Source organism: Archocentrus centrarchus, chromosome 16 (genome assembly GCF_007364275.1).
Source record: "Archocentrus centrarchus isolate MPI-CPG fArcCen1 chromosome 16, fArcCen1, whole genome shotgun sequence".
In the NCBI taxonomy this organism is placed as follows: domain Eukaryota; kingdom Metazoa; phylum Chordata; class Actinopteri; order Cichliformes; family Cichlidae; genus Archocentrus; species Archocentrus centrarchus.
Window position 1 is genome coordinate 34184092 of NC_044361.1, and position 15925 is coordinate 34200016.

The 15925-nt window shown below is 41.1% G+C and overlaps 1 long non-coding RNA gene across 1 annotated transcript; it reads left to right on the plus strand.

Annotated features, from left to right (window-relative positions):
- Window positions 1-10852: 10852 nt before the first annotated feature.
- On the plus strand, window positions 10853-11346 carry LOC115794160 (uncharacterized). Its single transcript, XR_004021163.1, has 3 exons — window positions 10853-10901; window positions 11113-11177; window positions 11256-11346. It is a non-coding gene; the product is annotated as an uncharacterized LOC115794160 (long non-coding RNA).
- Window positions 11347-15925: the final 4579 nt, after the last annotated feature.

Below are 15925 nucleotides of genomic sequence, written 5' to 3' on the forward strand. Positions count from 1 at the left end.
ACAGAATTTCTGTTATTACTGTGGCCCCCTGCAGTACCTTTTACATGCACATGGACTCCCTCGGTTCAGAAAATCACAGGCCGTAAAAACAGTTTGCTGTGACACGTCCCCGAAAAGAATGAGTTTTCTATGCTAAACTTAACACTTTATACTACCTCTAAGTGCAAACCTATCGGTTCAACAGATGGGGAGAGGCCGTGGTTTAGACTTGGCCTTCCCTCAATGGTCCACAGGCTGGTCCCAGCCTCTTGGCACAAGCTTCCTCCAATCAGCTGTGAAAGTTCCCTGAAAGAGGAAACACCTGCCTACTCGCCCCCGTGTTTCCCTAATCATGACATGGCTGTTTTATTCTGAGTAATAAGAGCACGGTGACATCTACTCCCCCTCCTTAGACATAGATATACATGTTGTGGCAAAATGGTCAAGGATGCACAAAGGAAAAACACATTTTTCTGAGACTGTGAAGGACAGTCTGACAAACTGCCTGCCTCCTCATCGGTCTGCTGGCCCTTGCTTAGCCCCAATTCCCTCATCTGTGTGCTCTCTACAGCTCTGTCTATAATTATTGCTTCAGCTACTACTTATTAATTAATTCTCTTATGCTTATTTCCTGCAATTTACCCTTAGCATTATCATCGTGTTCATAAAGCATTCACTAAAACCCCAACAACAGCGAAAATGTTCACCTCTTCTATCGTCTGTGGCACGTCATCAGCTGTTTTAGCTCCTCACTCTTTAAACTCACCCTCCCTAAACACCCACTTTCTTCTGAATGGCCAGCTTTTGGAGACCTGTTGGCAGACACCTCCCAATATCGATTTGATTGTTAATAACTGAATCATCTAACACTGAGTATGAGCGCAGCTGAGAGAATTTTATTCTCTAAAACGTTTCCAAGTTTCAGCTTCCTTAGCGTGATTTTTCTTCTTCATCTGTTCAAGATAGTCTTTAATGTTTACTTCTGTTTTTAGTTTCTTGCTTTATTAAAGCAAACACTGTGGGGTATCATGACAGCATTTTAACACATTTCTCTTTCAAAACAATTTAATTTTGAGTAAATCTATAAAACAATCAATAGACTGATCAATACTGAAAACAATGGTTCAGTTCCAGCCTGAGCAGAACATTTAAAATCAACTCCAAACAGCTTTTAAATGCTTCAGTTAAATATCTGATGGAGTTTTACTGAACCAAAGGTAAGAAAGCATAGGAAAACTGGAGAAAATAAATGAAGCGATAAAGCTAATATATTAATAAAATTATAGTGAGCAAAAAGTCCCCTGTGAAAAAATGGCATAACAAAAAAATTATATCGTCATAAAAGAGACACAGAAAATCATTACCCACAGCCAGCAGGCTTTTCAGTTTTCATACAAATAGCAGATAGGCTATTCAGAAATGTTAATTTCCCTCTGGGATCAATAAAGGTATTCTTATTCTTAATAAAGATAATTAAAAGCAAAAAGAAATAAGAATTGCAAAAGCCGAATGAAGAACAAAGAACCACATTTTTAAAAAAAGAAAAAAATATGTTGTTTTTTTTTAAGTGAACTCTTGTCGAGTTTGCAGGTTTCAATTTTTTACTCCTCACCGGAAGTGGAACTGGGTATGGCAGTGTTATGTTGCTCCCTTATAGTGTCACTAAGTAAACATTATTACTCGACACACAGAGCATGGAGGACAACTTCTTGCTGGTTCACTCATTTTTTTATTATCCTACTGTTGCTATCAGAACCCCTGTATGCCCTAGTGGCGGTCTGCCCCTCTGGTGGTAAGTATTGAATCAGAATCAGAATCAGAATCAGAATCTTTATTGTCATTGTACACAGAAGTTGCACAACGAAATTTAAAATGCATTCCTTTCTAGGTGCCTCAGACAATAAATAATAAAATAATAAAAATATGAGTGATAAAAATGATTACTAAAATACAGTGCACAATAGTAAATTAACAGACGAATCTAGCCCCAATACACACACCAACGCACGCACACAGTCAGCACTACCACCCCACATCACTGTCCAAACCACACAGAGTTCAGTTCAATGATAGCCCTGGCATAAAAGCTGTTCCTCAGTCTGTTTGTTCTGGCCTTCATTGTCCTGAAACGTCTGCCTGATGGCAGTAGCTGAAACAAGGAGTGTCCAGGGTGTGAGGGGTCCTGGAGGATGTTCTGTGCCCTCCTCTGGCAGCGGGCATTGAACAGTTCCTGGAGGGAGGGCAGGGGACAGCCTATGATCTTTTGAGCCGTGTTGATGATTCGCTGGAGTGTTTTCCTGTCTGCTGCTGTGCAGCTGTTGAACCACACGCACAGACAGTAGGTCAGGATGCTCTCTACACAGCAACGGTAGAAGGACACCAGCAGATTCTGGGTCAGATAGTTGCTCCTAAGAACCCTCAGGAAATGCAGTCTCTGTTGGGCCTTCCTGACAATGCTGGTCGTATTGATACTCCAGGTCAAATCATCCTGCAGATGTACTCCCAGGAACCTAAAATCTGAAACCAGCTCCACTTCATCCCCCTCGATGAACAGAGGTTGAATGACATGTGTTGTCCTCCTAAAGTCTACTACCATCTCCTTTGTCTTAGTGGTGTTCAGGATCAAGTTATTCTCACTGCACCACCTTGACAGCCGCTGCACCTCGTCCCGGTATGCTGACTCATCCCCGCCTGATATGAGCCCCACCACAGTGGTGTCATCCGCAAACTTAATGATGCAGTTACTGGCATGTCGATTTTTAGGAAACATAATATTTGTTTCCACTGTTTTGCTGACGACATCCAGGTGTATATGCCCATCAAACTGAACAGCAGAGATCCATGGGAACCCCTGCTGAACTGTCTAAGTGACATCAAGTCCTGGATGAGAAACAATTTCCTAAATCTTAATGAAAGCAAAACCGAGGTCATATGCTTTGGTAAATTTGACCCCTCAAGCTACTCCTCTGGCACTCCGAGTCATTTGGCTCCTCACTGTCGTGATGCTGTGAAAAATCTGGGTGTCATTTTAGATAGTAGTTTTAAAATGGAGAAGCAAGTAAGTGCTGTTACCAAAATCAGTTTTTACCAACTCAGAGTCATTGCCAAGGTAAAACCTTATCTCCCACAGCAGGACCTGGAAAAAGTTATTCATGCTTTTATTACTTCCCGCCTGGACTACTGTAATTCTCTGTACTTTGGCATAGATCAATCATCTGTGCGCCGCCTGCAGGTAGTCCAGAATGCGGCAGCTCGTCTTTTAACCGGTTTAAAAAAGCATGAACACATTACCCCAGTCCTGTCATCCCTTCACTGGCTCCCTGTCCGTTTTAGAATCGATTTTAAGATTTTATTGCTTACTTTTAAAGCCTTAAACGGACTGGCACCTTTGTATCTGTCTGAGCTGCTTCACTGTCACACCCCTGTAAGAGCTCTGAGGTCATCGAACCAGCTGCTCTTACAGAGGCCTAAAACTAGACTAAAACAGAGAGGTGATCGAGCTTTTGCAGCAGCAGCACCAAAGCTATGGAACGATCTACCTCTCCATATCCGCACAGCTCAGACGATACACACATTTAAATCTCTATTAAAAACACATTTCTTTTCCTTGGCATTTGGCTGCAGTGCTACCTCCTTTTAGATGATTGTTTTATGGTATTTTATGGTACTTGTTTTAAACGTTTTAATTTTTAATTTTCTTATGTTATTTATTGTTCTTAATGTTTTTATTTATTTATTTTTATTTTATTATTTTATTTATTTATTTATATATTTTTATTTTTATTTAGTATAGTCCTTGGGGTTACAGATCTTGTACAGCACTTTGGTCAACGTCGTTGTTTTAAATGTGCTTTATAAATAAACTTGACTTGACTTGACTTGACTTGACATGTATGGAGGTGCAGTCATGTGTGTAGAGGGTGAAGAGTAGGGGACTCAGCACACAGCCCTGTGGAGAGCCGGTGCTGAGGCTGATGGCTGAAGAGAGGTGGGGACCTACTCTTACCCTCTGGGAACGGTCTGTCAGGAAGTCCTTGATCCAAAGACAGGTGGAGCGTGGTATCCCCAGATCTGACAGTTTAGTCACCAGTTTAGTTGGTAGGACATCTCTAGGTTCATACATCACAGGCAGCCTCTGAATAAACCGTCTGCAGCTCTTCTCCTTCAGCTGGACTGTCTGAGACCTGCTGAGGACCATTCTCTGCTGCAGGAGCAAACATCATGACGGCGGACAAGAACAGAACATATCAGGTTATTTGTGTTATTTAACAACAGAAACTCGATCCTGTAAACTCTACTGCTGCCCCACACACACTGCTAATTAGTGCCAGAGCAGCTTTGCATGATTCACAGTTGAAAATAAGCCTTCTCTATCTCACATTGTGCCTCAGTGCAGCCCCTCATTCAGCTTGTATTATTTAGCTTATTTAGCTCCTCCCCTTTAAGCCCCCTCTGCTAAAACTATTAGAAAAGATATATTTCTATTTATTAATTCTTCTTCTTATGTTACCTGTTCGGTGTCTGTGTGTAAAGCACAGATGGAATTTAGTTGATGATTTTAAGTTATATAACGTTTGCAGCCTATTGTATTATGTTCATATTTTGAATTAATGTATACTTATTTCAATTTTTAGACAATTTCTTTAATAAACACTGTTTATGCTTTGGATCACTCTGACAACCTTTTAGCACCATTTTCTTTCCAATTAATTATCAGATTGATCACTAACAATAACACTTCCACTACAGAACTGTTAAAAACCCTTCCCCATAGAGATGGTGCCTGCTCCCAAACCACAAAAACAAAAACAACAGAAAAAAAACACACAAACAAACCCAAAAACCAACAAAAACATTTAACAGGAAACTAACCAGGATGACGGCCAGATGTGAACAGCTGATGTCTAAAGAAGTTCAGGAATGCATCTCAGAGACGAGTGCTGACTACTGTGGTTTGAACATCCATGGCTTTGGTGAATATGAGCAGGCTGTGCTGAAGGCTGAAAGAAGGCTGCATATATAACTGTTACCTGTGCACTGATCAGTGATCATTTCTTTATGTTTGCAGGAAGATTTTCATCGACTGGAACTGGATTTGATCCTGAAGGGATACAATCCACATTTTTAATGAATTTGAGGAAAATTATTAGATAGTGACTGTTTCATGTTACTGTTTGTCATGTGGGCCAATTTATATGCAGAATTTACTTTGGACTGATTAAATTTAAAAGCTAATCCACTTCACTAAACAACACTGATATATGAAAGGCTAATGCTTGTTTTCTTTTGTTTTTCAGGCCATAAGAAATTATAGAAAGTAGGTACATCCATTATAAATATGACATTATTAAACTCTGTCTGCAATCACCATAGTATGAGATTAGTTTTCACAGGAATCCTCTTCTGGCTCTTAACATCAATACAGGCTGACCACCTGAGGTCAGGCTGGTGAAGTTGACCTCAGAAACTCTGAGGTCAAAAGGGGGAATTGTAGGAATATTCATGATATATGCCACATATATATCTTACATTTACTTCCCTGAAAAATTTGTCTTTGATTGGAAGAATAACTTAACTGATTAAAAATACAGAAGCTTATAATGTTTTGTGTCATCATGAACTTTGTATTCTGACTGTACACTGATGAAGACTAAACAATGATAGAAATGGAGACTTCGAGGTCACCCTGTTGTTGAATTTCTCTGTTTTCCACATTCTGTTTTGTAAATGATGTAATCAAGACTGATATGCTGTGACTATATGAAACTGTAAGCTGAATTAGAATGTGCCAGGACTTCATGCCATCTCACAGCATGCAGTCTGGTCCAGATATCTGTAAACTGTTTGAAATGGCTTTATTAAATTTAATAATTGGACTTCTTATTCCTGTTTGTGTCAACACGCAGAAACCTAAAGGATCAAAGAGCAACAGCTCATACACACTCTTATTATTTAAATTCCTTCATACTCTTTAAATAAAGTTGGATTGGATTGAATTGGATTGGATTGGACTGGACTGGATTGGACTGGATTGGACTGGACTGGATTGGACTGGATTGGATTGGATTGGATTGGATTGGATTGGATTGGATTGGATTGGATTGGATTGGATTGGACTGGACTGGATTGGACTGGATTGGATTGGATTGGATTGGATTGGATTGGATTGAATTGGATTGGATTGGATTGGATTGGATTGGATTGGACTGGATTGGACTGGATTGGATTGGATTGGATTGGATTGGATTGGATTGGATTGAATTGGACTGATGTGGCTTCCACTCCAAACTGATGTGATCATTGATGCGGGAATGCAGAAAGTTAGTTAAAAAAAAGTCAAAAAAGTTTTTGACCCACTGTTTTTGAGTTTGGGATTTTCTACTTCTATTGATTTTTTTATTATTATTTTCAATTTAAGTTTCATGGATTATTCCAGTGCTTTTGTTTCTTTTGCATGTTGAGTTTTGGAATTTATAGTAATCCTGCATTTTGAGTTAGTTTTGTTGTTTAGTTTCTGTTTGTGATTATATGTTTGTTAGTTTTGTATTCCTTCTTTCAGCTTTTCAGACCTCCTCAGTGTTCCTCGTGTATTGTTAAGTCTCCATCACTGTGAGATGTTCCCATGTTTACTCACTTCCTGTTTTATTTTGATAGTGTCATGTGTGCCGTATTTCCCTGATTAGTTTCTGCTGTGTACCCTGGTGTTTCCCATTTTCCTGTTTACCTCTGTGTGCATTTAGTCTTGAGGCAGCTATTGTTCTCATTTGATGCTATATGAATTGAAGCCAAAGCCTTAGTTTGCATCATCCTGACTGTTTTGTGCTAATTATCTGTCTATGAGTTTTCCCCTCATGTATATTATGTTTAGAGTTATGGAGTTTTCTGCTGACAGTTTTATTTTTCTCACCACAGAAAAGGTTTGGGTTTGTTTTGTTTTTAGATTCTGTTCCCGAGGATGCAGTTTGGGTCCAGAGAGTAACACCAGATGATTCGTTTCTCGAAACCAGAAACCAACTCTTCAACCATTTTATCTGGAATTACTTTTAAATCTGCCACAGCTCCTCACTAAAACTGTGTGATGTTGTTGCTGGATGAGAAAACGCTGCACACCAGGTCAGAGGTCAACTGTGTGTTTTTCTTTTTCGGTCTGAAACAGTAAATGGTTATGGTTCACTCTCCCTGTAGTAACCACACTGTGGCAGAGTGAGAAGGTCAATGTCTCTGGATGTTTCACTGCAGTTTTTGCACCACAGAAAAATTTGACACATTATAAATTTAATGAACACGGAGCAACCTTACCTTCAACATAAAGCTCTGTCTTTGCTTCTTTAACACCCCACCGCCCATCGAGCTCCACTCGGCAGAAGTACGCCCTGTTATCGGTCAGCTGTACCTTCCTGATGAGGAGCGATGCATTCCCCTGTCGAGGATCTCCTTTCAGGGAGTATTTTAAATCAGCAGATGCACAGAGTTTGTCTCCTTCAGTTGACTCATTTTTAACTGAACACTCAAAGAAAGGGGGAGCGTGTGATGTCCTCCATTTAACAGTGATCATCCCTGAATAGTCCTGCTGTTTGGGGGTGAAGACACAGCCGAGGACAGCATCCTCTCCTCTGGAGACTGTGACCACAGGAGAGACGGTCAGCTTCCACCCGGCCGAGACAGAACCTGGCAGAACGTATCTGGATGGTTAGGTTTCATGTTTGAACTCAGTCTTTCATTAAAACTGTTTAATCTCTTGATGCTTCTGGTCCAAAGATGATCTGTTTATTGATCTGTGGCCTCATTTAAATCTCTGGAGTATGTCAGTGATTTTCCTGCTGCTTATGGAGGTGTACTGCAGTTTGGGCTGCTTCACCCTGTGGTGAACTTTGACCTTTTTGTTGCCACACATTGTTTCCTGCCTCTGTCTAACCTCTGTGCTGTGGTGTTCACCACCAGCCTCTGTGTCTTTCAGTAGTGAAACAGAAATACGAAGCCAGTCGTTTTTGTCAGCCACTCGTTAAAGTCTCTGTGTTAAAGGGGCTGTCTGTCACTTCAGCAATCATCTCTAAGTGAATAAGAGTTAAAGGATCATCCAGCTCTGAAAGTCAGGCTCTCTCTGCTCTGATGAGTCTTATAACTGCACTGCAGCGACAGAGCGATTCCCCGAAGTGCCTCCTTTAAAATCCTGCTTGAAGCCAGAATAAAGGCTCTTACCTGAGACGATCGCACACAGAATAAGAGACAAACACTGCTGCCACATCCTCGGGCTGCACACAGACACACACAAATATAACCTTCAAATAGCCCAACATCAAACTCAGGAAGTGAAAAGTGTCTTAAGTAAAGTGATCATTTCCTCCCAGTTGAGAGAAGAAGTGAGAGAGACAGAGGGCACAGTGACCACCTCTACCTGATTTCACACTTGTCTTTGTCTTTGTAACCCAGGTTACAAATATTGCAATAATGCAATAGAAAAACATCACAATAAGTGACATTAAATAGTAAGTTATAGTGTTATAATAGTTATGGTGTTATAAAGTTATAATGATATAATTCATGTTACAAATAATTCATAAGAGAAGTTTGAAACATTAACATTAAATTCACTAAACAAAAAGTGAATTGTGGGAATGCCCCTTTAACGTGCCCTTCCTTCCTCTTCTCGTGAGCGCAATTAGAGTTTGAAAGGACAACAATTAGCGACTCCAGAGGAGTGATGTAGCCGCGGAGCATCGAGAACATTTTCATGTTTCTCTGGAAATACGGAGGTTTTCCCACCCAAAGGAAAACAGCAACTGTTGAGACTCTGGGAACAATAAACAGAGAGGTTTGGGCCAGTGTGTGTGTGTCTGTGTGTGTGTGTGTCTGTGTGTGTGTGTTTTTTATTGTTGGGAAGATGTTGGGAAGGCCTGGATTTCTCTCTCTCTCTCTCTTCTTTGTGTGGTGGCTGCAGACTCACAGGATATCGGATGGTGAGCCTGACCCATGAGACTGGAGCTTAGACACTACAGATCAACAGCACAGGGTTTGATATTGCTCATAGAGAAACAATTTGCTGTGCTTTTGTTTTGCTGCTTTATGGCAGCAGGATTCAGGATTTTCCATTTTTCTGAATTGAACTATTGAACTGAACTGAAATGAATCTGAGATATTCTCAGTTTTTATATTGAACGATGTCCTGTTCTCGTGCTATTATCTTAAATTAACTCATTTGAAACCTTTTGCATCAGTCCTTGAGGTACTCTTGTCTATACTGTATGTAATTGTTACCTGTGGGAGCATTTTAGGACACAAGATAGAGGAAGAGGGCACAGCTGTATTCAGCTATACAGTTAAACAGCATTAAGGGGCATTTGTAATTTCATCTTTGGCACCTTTTATGTGTCAGATCTTTAAGTGATGAGTCTGTAAAAATGTTGCCCACCTCACTAGGGGATTGTTAGGGTTTGGGAGAGAACATTTCATATGAAATGCATTTAACTTTTTGGAGAAGATCCCAAACATTGAAAACACATTTTTAGTAGAATCATTTTGATAGGCTGGACCTTGTCCTCAGCTGGACAAACCTCCCCCCTGACCCACCACCTTACCTAAGCAGGTAGCAGCAGCTCTGACGCTTAATCACTTAATAATTAGAACTCAATAAAAGATTACATCAAGAATGTCAGAGCCAGTCACTCACAGAGATTTATGATGAAATCGGTGCACAGTAGTAAACTAGACGCTGAATCCTATGATTGAAAGAGATTAAAGGAAGTGACAGAAGAATGATATCCATGACACGACGGCACTTCTAAAATTATACCCACTCTTACTGTATACAGAGAAAACAAATCTTTAATCTTATGCTGGCACAGTTAAAAGAGCTTCACTGACTAAAACACAAATAGAGTCAAACGAAATAAAGGTAAAATAAAATAAAGATAAAATATTTACATAAAAATTACAGACAAATGAAACAAGTTACAGTGCCAACAAACTAATGAGTGACCAGTAGAACTGGAGCAGTGTGGTTGTATCATCTGCCAGGAAGCCTTCTTTCAAAGCTCTGTAGATGGACCACTGTTGGACGGTCCTGCAGTGGTGCCTTGTGGTAAAGAAGTGAATGCCATCCTAATGGGAAGCTGCCTGCTTAGACACAGCAGCGCTAATGACAGGGAGATAAGCAGGCTGCAATGGGGGTCATTAATCACACACCACATATTCCCACTGTGCACTTCTGAACCGAGTGTGAAGTGTTTTACTTCTTAAACTCCTCCTTATGCTTGAAGAAGAGGTTAGAGGTCAAATGTGACCTGATATCATAAATCTTGTGCATTGTTGACAATACAGGCCACACTTGTAAGAATCATAGTTTCTAAGTTGTAAGGCTTTTTGTCCATTTTACACCAAAAAGTCCTGAAGTTGACCTTGAAGACCTTGGTAGATGTGAGCCAGATTTTAATATGTTTTAACATGACCCCACTCTGCACCCCTACAGTTTAATCAGAATTCTTTCAAAGCTTTTTGAGCTGTTGTGATTTGGTAACAGTAACAGTTAAGAGGTACCAGTTTTACCTGAGCAGACAGGATCATGATCGTTAGATAACAGTGTCCAACTGGAACAAAGCAGTGATTGCTACAGAAAATCAAGTAAGTATCAAAATAAGTCCACTAAATTCACAAAAATACTACTGTACATACATACTGTATGTATGTACATGTAATATAATACAATAGAAACACACCTTTTTCTGATAGGCATATCTTAATGGTCATCTTGCTCTAAATCCAGTTGTATTCTCCTGTTTTAATTCTTCTTTTTTGCTTTTTGCTAGAGTAACACGGTGCTCCATTTGGACTTGGTGACAGGTGCCGTGCGGAGGCTGGTGATGTCCCCGGACAGCGATGGGTCCTCCAGCAGAGCGTCGAGCTGGTGGAACAGTAAGGAACAACAGGTCAGAGGATTCAGCGTCTCCAGAGACGAATCCAAACCGGCTCGTGTCTCATAAATGCTTCGCTGTTCATACTTTATTTTTATGACTTATTTATTTTCACACAGTTTACAGAAAGGACGGTAAACGTTTGATAATGAACTAGACTGCATTATGAAAAACCTTTTCAATGACTCGAGTTATTCCATGAAATTAATGTGATTGTTGTCTGCAGGCGGGGCATAAAATGTGTCGTGACTTCGCCCACAAAAACTGGCTTCTGTTCTATAAGGAGGATGGGTAAGCTACAGCTCTGACAGTGTTACACAACAAGTGTCCTGTGGTATCAGTGGCTGATCGCTGCGTTTGCATGTGCAGCAACCAGCTGGAGGTCCTGGATGTGCTGGAGGGACAGGTTCACTCCATCTCCCTTCCCATCAACCTGAAGTCTGTCTTCCTGGTGGCCGAGGACCGCTGGCTGCTACTGGAAAGCAACACTAATAAGTAAGTAATTGATCTCAAATATCTGTCAAGGTCTTTAAATCGAATTATAATATAATACTGCATATGTGGCTACATAGGCGCTTCCTGCTGACCGAGCCCACGCACATGGCAGCTGAAGACTCTGGAGTGTGTCAGCTCCACAGCATCAGCGAGGACTCCGTCAGCTCAGACCATGGAGCTACCTCAGGTATATATATAATAAAGACATTTCCAAGCATGTCAGATACAAAGTACATTGCATGAAAATTACTTCTTTTTCAATTTGGTGAGCAAACATGTTCATATACCGTGCATATTAATAAAAGTGCTGTACTATTCTGGTTTTTGTAGTTTATTTACAGTTTCAGGGAGCAGCGTTCATTGTTTCAATTAGTAATTATGCATCGTGTTAAAGGGTGAAGATGATGAGAGGCCATCTGTTTGGACGTTGAAGTGAAAAATTGAGTTTTTAATTAAACACAATCAAAAATCCACAGAGGAATGAAAATAATAATGAGTGATTATGGGACCGCCTGTCCGAAGCTCAGATCTCAGTTAGATTAGAGTTAGATGCCACAACAGCATCATCGTTTGACAAACCTGCATTAGGCAGTGCCCTTTAGCAATGATGACCCCAAGCTGATATGTGTTGATCTTCAGGGTTATCACAGTCATCATGACCCTGGTGACCCTCCCTGATGAAGGCCTCGAGCCTGAACATGTCAGTCAAGCATTAAGTTGTTTTGTTTACTACAAGTGTCACTACAGTTTTGACTTCTTGTGGTCATAAATTTTAGAAAGCTGACGTCAGTACCTGGTGGGTAATTATGTAAAAAGATAAAAAATACTAGCATCTGGAGGCCAAATATGTGCTTACTTTTTCCACTCAAGAATATTAACTGATATTTGTTTCAGTAAATAATTGAAAAGCTAGTATCTTGGGCTGTTGCTCAAGTATACCACCTTTAATTTGTAAGCTCTGTTTCAAAGTGTCTGCTTAAATACGTGAAATATCCCTGTGATATACTTGTTTTTTTTCTCCAACAATATATTTCTTACATTTTAAAGTGGATTAAAGGACAAAAAAAAGCACCAAGAAACTAACAAAAACGTCTCCTCTCTGCTCTTACGTGTTCATTAAAGTTTGCACATTTTGAATCTGGTTAGGTCACAGGGACAATGAGCTTTAAATATTTCCTCATTTCATACCAAATTTTATTCATATGATGACCAGAATACTACACTTCCATCAGATATACTTTTATTTCACATGACTGCAGGGTGGCCATCCCACAGTTCTAAACAAGGCTTAACAGGTACTCGTGGTCTATCCTGATGCTGTGTAGCACTCAACATGCAGACTGACGCAGAGAAAAATAAACTGATAATAGCCTGGCCTCTCTGAGCTTGTAGTTTATCTATCAAATGGCTGTAAATAAATACATTTTAAAAGGTCAAAGTTAGTGAGAATGAGTCGAGTTACGTTTAGCTCATAGGTGTAATGGCAGCGGATTGTGAATGATGTCGCTGATATAGTAGACAAACTTTCTGCATCATTCACATGAGGTACAAAGATGCAGTAGCACTTTAGTACAGGGGTGGGCAATTCATTTTTCCCACTGAGAGACTGGGACTGTTGTGGCCCCCTAGGAAAATTAAGGACCCACTCCTTGTAGTAAATTCCACCAAACTCACTCTGTCCATCTTTCCAGGCGAGCTGTCGGCACCCCAGATGGTGTCATGTGAGCAACTACCCAACGAGAACCTGAGTGCCGCTCTGAACCAGAAGATTGTTTCCCCGAACCGTGTGCTGGCTGACACAGATCCCTACGCACGGCTCGTAGTTGGATTCCCAGACCTCATGGTGAGAGGATGAGGATTGTGGTGAAAGCCGTAGGCTCATTTTTAGTGTGTTGCCAAATTTGAACTCAGCACATTAATAAATCTGTTTCCAGTTTCTTGTTCATCTTTTCTGGTTACAGAGAGTATTAGACATTAATATATGAGATGTTTTCAGTATTCAGTAAGTTTTCAGTATTTTCAGTATGTTGAATTTCTTTTCCCGTCAAGTCCCCCAATGAAGTGTACAGCTTTAAAAGGCCCGTCGACCTGTCAGCGATGAAGAGCGGTGACGGCGGGGCTCACACGTTCTTCAGAGGAGGGTTTCGGACCAGCACGGCCAAACGGGAGAACTGTGTCGGTCTGCTCTCAGCCAATCAGGTGGTTCGGGCTCTTCCACCCAACAAAGTGCCCCTAAAAGAAGTGTACCCCAAAGGTCAGAGTTCACTTTATTTGAAGGTTTTTGGAAATCACAAGTTTTTTTCTACAACATAAAGAATGGTTTTAACTGTTTTTCTTTGTCACTCCTCCTTTGAGTACCTGGAGGTGACGGACCTGAACTCCAAGCTCAAATATATTCCTGTTCCAAGGTAAACAGAGGACAGCTGTTTTTTTGCTGCACCTCATTCTGCAATACTTTCAGAATAAGAACATAACTTTACATCCTCTGGCACCAGCTAGAGGTCAGTGACAGTACTGCACTGAGAAAAATAAATAAAAAATGCTAATATAGGGTCTCTGCATGTTCTCAAACTTTTTTAAAGAGGACATATGATGCTTTTCCCCCCTCATTTCTTTCACATGTCCTCTGAAAATGGTAGATGTTAAACATTGCCAAGGTTTCCAAAACAAAATGAAGTCAGCATATATGAATACTGTCATCTCAGTACACTGCTCTGGATGTGAGTACAGAAGCCCCACCCACTTGCTGATCAAATCATCTATTTACGAGGGGCTGCCAATCCAAAGAAAGCTGATTTAAAGGGATGAAAGAGCTAAAACAGCTGGTTTCAGACAGAGGATGATCTCACACCCTGCAGGCCTAGCATACCATACATAAGGACTGTGAATAGTACAGTTCCATGGGATCTGGAAAGGAAAAGAGCTGGAAAAAAAACATAATGGATCCTGTCTATGTAAATCAGTTATAAAACTCCACATCCAGCTCGTCTCTAAGTTTCTGTGTTGTGACCTTTCCCTATTGGCAGGGCAATGACTGTGTCCCCCTACACCACCTGGTTGTCCAAGGTGTCGGACTGTGATGTGCTCATAGCGGCTCTTGGTTCTGGAGGTGTGGTCACAGTGGATATGGGCGGGTACATCCGTCTCTGGGAGACAGGATTAGACACTTTGCAGCGCTCGCTGATGGAATGGAGGAATATGATTGGGTCAGAGGATGGCAGACCCATGCAGGTAATACCACAGATTTCTTTGAAGACCTTCCATGGGTCATTGAGAAGGATCTATATAGAATCCCACATGTGACTAGAAATGTTTGCAGCCTGCAGTTTTTCTCCACACCACAGAGGGGCAGCACTAGTTTAAAAATACTATTGTAAACAATCCCAAAGGCTTGTCTCACACTGGCAGAATATATTATCTGAAAGAGTACTGATTTTGTGTTAAAGGAAGTATTTTCAGCTCCGTAATTCATGACCCAGCTGTACCCAGGGTGGGTGTGTATGAATGGCTGGTCATTGTGCTGATGATGCAATAGGTTTGACCCTGAGTGTAGGTCAGAACATTCAGACCAGAGCACTGAGACAGCATTGTTTAGTTGCCCACATGTGCGCACAGTAGGGGTCGCATGAACTAGTCGACTTGTCGAGTAGTCGATTCTAGGAAATCTCGCGAGTTTTTAAATTTCACATCGACTAGTCGCAGTCACGTGAGTGCTGGTGACAAAATGGATTCCAAACAGTTGGAGGACGAGGACGAGGAGCAGGCCGAGTCTTCGCAAACAACTAGAAAATCATCAGTGTGGAAGTATTTTACTAAAGATGACTCTTCTGGTTCAACTACCATTACGTACCAAATCTGCAAAGCTGTGCTGAAGTACAACAAAAGTACGACCGTGATGCACATTCACTTAAAAGGATTTTGAGCACCTTTTTGGGCCACATTATCAAAGTGACAGGAGATCAGCAGCACACGTCTCCACTGCTGCTGAAGAGGTCCGTGATTTTTTTTTTTGCTGTTGTTACCGCAGATTCCCACCATGGCTGGAGTGGTGGGCCAGCAATCAGGACAGATTAACCCCATTTGGCAAAACTCAGCAGAAGGTCCTTAGCTGTTCCGGTGTTGTGCGAAAATCTGTTTCCTCGGGAAAATCTGTTCCCCCTGTGTCGGACTGTGTCGGACGAACTGCAGGCAGAGAGGTGGATCGGACTGTCTTCACGGCGCTTCTGATCGATTTCTCGGTAAAACGACACTGTAAAAGACTTGCTGGTAAATTAATTTGTTCCCATGTCATGGAGGGGGAACACAATATTCTGGATGGCTGAAATATTTGGTTCCCCCAGTGTAACTTTGGCAAATAAAGAGTAAATGTTTTCATGTTCACAGGAGTTGTTGTTCTTGTTGAGAGGAATAAACACTGTAAAAGACTTTTACCCAGAAATTGATCAGAAGCGTCGTGAAGACTGTCGGATCCGCCTCTCTGGCTGCGCTCTCCCGACACAGGGGGAACAGATTCTCACGACAAATGTTTTATCTGTGAATGTGGG